Source organism: Oryx dammah, unplaced genomic scaffold (assembly GCF_014754425.2).
Source record: "Oryx dammah isolate SB20612 unplaced genomic scaffold, SCBI_Odam_1.1 HiC_scaffold_25, whole genome shotgun sequence".
In the NCBI taxonomy this organism is placed as follows: Eukaryota; Metazoa; Chordata; class Mammalia; order Artiodactyla; family Bovidae; genus Oryx; species Oryx dammah.
In genome coordinates this window covers 73,879,824-73,884,498 of record NW_024070209.1, presented here as the reverse complement: position 1 = coordinate 73,884,498, position 4,675 = coordinate 73,879,824, and positions in this window count along the sequence as shown.

Genomic DNA, 4,675 nt, shown 5'->3' with positions numbered 1-4,675 from the left:
AATCAAAACAAAAAGAAAACTATTTGAAAAAAAGAGTGTTGATGTTAAATCAGTTCTTGCCTCAGCAACTGGAGTGATTTCATGTACACTAGCCAGATGTTTTATACAACTAGGAATCTATTGTGCCTTGGAGAAAATTCAACAGGTATATTATAGACCCTGGTCATGTAACTACCATGTTTCTGTTCCATCAAAGGATTAATATTAAAATATGAGGTCAGTCCAGGACCTGACTAAAACCAGACCTGCTACTGCTGCTGCTGCTAAGTCGCTTCAGTCATGTCCGACTCTTAGCGACCCCATGGACTGCAGCCTACCAGGCTCCTCCATTCATGGGATTTTCCAGGCAAGAGTACTGGATTGGGGTGCCATTGCTTTCTCCAAAACCAGACCTACCTGGGATATAAAAGTTAAAATGTTGTCTTATATTTTCATTAAAAAAAAAAAAATCTCTTTAGGACTTCCCTGGTGGGTCCAGTGGTTGAGAATCCATCTGCCAATCTAGGGTACATGGGTTCAATCCCTGGTCCAGGAAAATTCCACATCCCATCTAAGCCCATGGGCCACAAGTACTGAGCCTGCTTGCCTAGAGCCTGTGCTCCGCAACAAGAAAGCTACTGTAGTAAGAAGCCCGTATACCACAACAAAGAGTAGCTCCCCACTCGTCATTAACTGCAGAAAGCCCGTGCAGCAGTGAAGACCCAGTGCAGTCAAAATTAGTAAAAATTATAAAAAAGACATAAGGAAAAAAAACTCTTCAAAACACTTGAATTGCAGTCAGCCCTATTTGTTGATTGGCATTGTACTTTGGGAGTCAAATAACTTTTTCTTAAATAGCTAAAGTAAATGGATTTCAAAGAAGCTGTGTGGGGTTCAGGAAGTAAATCTGACAAATCTTTTGCCTCTGTATTAATGGTTCCTGGGAGTAGGGTATTGGTTGGAATTAAAGAAATAGGCCTGTTTAGGAAATGTAGATGGAGCCAGAGAGGTGTTGAAAATAAGAAGAGACCAACTGGGAAACAGAAAAGTGGCTTATGAGCACATGAAAAGATGCTCAGCATCACTAGTCATTGCTGCTGCTGCTGCTAAGTCGCTTCAGTCGTGTCCGACTCTGTGGGACCCCATAGACGGCCTCCCACCAGGCTCCCCCGTCCCTGGGATTCTCCAGGCAAGAACACTGGAGTGGGTTGCCATTTCCTTCTCCAACGCATGAAAGTGAAAAGTGAAAGTGAAGTCGCTCAGTCATGTCAACTCTTCGAGACCCCATGGACTGCAGCCTACCAGGCTCCTCCATCCACGGGATTCTCCAGGCAAGAGTACTGGAGTGGGTTGCCATTGCCTTCTCCGTCACTAGTCATTCAGTTCAGTCGCTCAGTCGTGTCCAACTCTGCGACCCCATGAATTGCAGCACGCCAGGCCTCCCTGTCCATCACCATCTCCCGGAGTTCACTCAGACTCACGTCCATCGAGTCAGGGATGACATCCAGCCATCTCATCCTCTGTCATCCCCTTCTCCTCCTGCCCCCAATCCCTCCCAGCATCACAGTCTTTTCCAGTGAGTCAACTCTTCTCATGAGGTGGCCAAAGTACTGGAGTTTCTAGTCATTAGGGAAATACAAATCAAAACTACAATGAGATACCACCTTACACTCTTTAGGATGGCTACTATTAAAAAAAATGGAAAACAATTAGTGTTTTCAAGGATGTGGAGAAATTGGAAACCTTGTGCATTGTTGTGGGACTGTTACATGGTATAGTTGCTGTGGAAAACAATATGGAGGTTTCTCAAAAAGTTAAACATAGAATTACTGTATGACCCAGATAGTTCATGTCTGGGTATATACCCAAAAGAACTGAAAGCAGGATCTCAAAATGTTATCTGTATATCTATGCTCAGAGCAGCATTATTTACACTAGTTAAAAAGTAGAAGCAACCCAAGTGTCCATTGACTGATGAATGGATAAGCAAAATGTGGTATGTACATACAATAGAATATTATTTAGCCTTAAAAAAGGAGGAAATTCTGCAATATACTGCATGTGAAAAGTGAAGGCTTGAGGAAGGCTTCCCAGGTGGCGCTAGCGGTAAAGAACCCACCTGCCAATGTGAGTTCAATCCCTGGGTCAGGAAGATATACTGGGGGCAGGAACGGCAACCACTCCAGTATTCTTGCCTGGAGAATCCCATGGACAGAGGAGCCTGGAGGGCTACAGTCCATATGTAGAGTTGAACACGACTGAAGCGACCTAGCGCATACTGAGTGAAATGAGCCAGTCCCCAAAGCAAAAATACTGCCTTATTCACTTATTTGAGGTACTTAGAGTAGTCAAAATCATAAAGACAAAATATTGACTTGGCCAAAAAGTTTCTTTAGGTTTTTCTGTAAGATATTATGGAAAAACCTGAATGAACTTTGGGGCCAGCCCAATAGAATGGTGGTTGCTAGGGACAGGAGAAAGGGAGAATGAGGAGTTAGTGTTTTATAAGTGAAGATATTCAGTTTTACAAGATGAAAAAAGTTACGGGGATGGTGCTGATAGCTGCCCAACAGTGTGAATATATTTAACATGCTGAACAACATATTTAATAATGGTTAAGGTAATAGATTTTATGTTATGTGATCTTCAAAACAATAAAAAAGAAAAAGTGGGTTATAACTGTTTTGGCAAGTGATTAAGAATGTAGAGGAAAGAGAAGAAAGTCAAAGGATCTTACTTATGAAGGAATGTCACCCTAGAAAAGTCCTATCTTTAGTGTCCATGGACGGCAAGATAAATAATATGCTATTTCATTCATCATCCAATAAAATCTCAGCACTGCGTTTCGTGAGGATGTTTAAAAGTTAAGATACTGTAGAGTAGGTGGGATGGAGGGCAGGGGCTGGGAAAAGGAGATGCAGGTGTTTTTAACAATTAAAGCAGTGGAAACAAAACCAAGTCAATCTAAGTGAGAGGAGAGGTGGGGGAAAAAATTAAACCTTAGAGATACCAACATTATATGGGTCTGTGGAAAAGCAGCAGCAAAGAAAAGTGCTAGTGAAGGACTAGCATTGTTTCTGAACTGCCTGTTCAGAAAACAGGCAAAGACAGAGGAGAATAGTGTAGAAGATAGGGAGGGGAGGAGAATAGAGTTCCCAAACGGAGGACTTTGCAGTATCAAGTAAGGCCCTATAATGGGGGTGGTGGTGGGGAGGAGCATTGAATCTGGATCTGGCAATGTGCAGTGAGCAAAGGGTAGCCCCGCCAGGAGACAGGATTACCTACACAAGTGGTGTGTTTGTAGACTTCACACAGTTTGGATTGGACCAGTCTGGGAGGTATGTCCTACACAAGCAGATTAACCTGGGGAATAAGAGATACATAGCTCTGGGTATTTTCAGCGATTATTGTGGACTCTGCAGGTGGCGAGATGTTTTGCAAAACCAGGTGAGAGCAAGAACTAATGAAATGCACCTAGAGCTCCAGGAATAAGAATGAAATGAGCCTAAGATGAATGTGGGGTGTGGGCTAAAGGTTTCTTTACGAGCAGGATCCGATCGAGGGCACCGCAGCGAATGAACGCAGGATGGAGTACCTGCCTCTGGAAGGAATGGCTCACTGACTCAGAGAGGTGTCGAGGAGGTTGGTGTTTTCAATGCAAAGTCAGATTTCAGTTAGGAGAAGGGGTGTGAAGGTCTTAAGGATTTCTAGAGGTTGCTTTAGGGTAGAAAACACTGAGAGAGAAACAGCAGAAAACGCTGGGAGACAGCAACATCAGGACTGGATTGAGGGAGGTGCCGACAGCTACCTGGAAACAGGAGTGCAGGAAAGGATAGCTGCTTTACAAAGCACCTCCGCAGCCAGCGACTCATTCATTCTAGGGACAACCCGAGGAAAGAAATAGGTATTACATCCCAGCCTCTGGAAGTGAGGGGTGCTTTCGCGTGATAAGGCGATCACTGCTCATAAAGCCTGTTCAGCCACTGTTTGATTTCTCCAGTGACAAGGAACACTCTTCTTTGGGAAGTAGCACTTCTATTATAAAATTTTTAAAAAGCGAGTCGAAAAGAAAAAAGGTGCAGACCCCCTTTGCGGGGAAAGCTCTGTCAATGACAGACATTTTGGGTAATTCATGGAATTGCACAGCCAGACGCGCCAGTCACATTTTTTTTTCCCATCGGTAAAACGAAGGGGGCAGATGATCTTTCTTTTTCCTTATCTAATAGCCTGTGAAATCATCCAGGCAACCAACTCCCAATTTTTCAGAATATAAAACGAGGCCCTCGGAGGTGGCTCGCTCGAAGTAATACAAGAAATCAGAGGAGGGACAGGCCAGACCCGACTCCTCCCGGGTCTATCCCGCGCCCCTCGCCGCTCCGCACCTTCCCGGACGGGATTGGGCCAGCGGGAGGCTGTAGGCCGGGCGGCCTAGCTGAAAGCACCCTGGGGTTCGAGGCGGCTTCCCGGCAGCAGTCAAAGGAACGCCCCGAGGGGAGGGGGAAGAGTTAGGGCCTCCTTTCCCACACTTCGTTAGGACGCGGGCCGGGGCGGGACCGCGGCAGCTCTCCCTCGGGCCTGCGGCCGGCAGGGGGCGCGGGGCGGCTCCTCGGTCCGCCGCCCCGCGGCGCGGGAACTGGCTGCCCCGGGCGCGCCGTCGGAGCTCGCGGGCACCGGGTCGCGGAGACTGGGCCAGGTT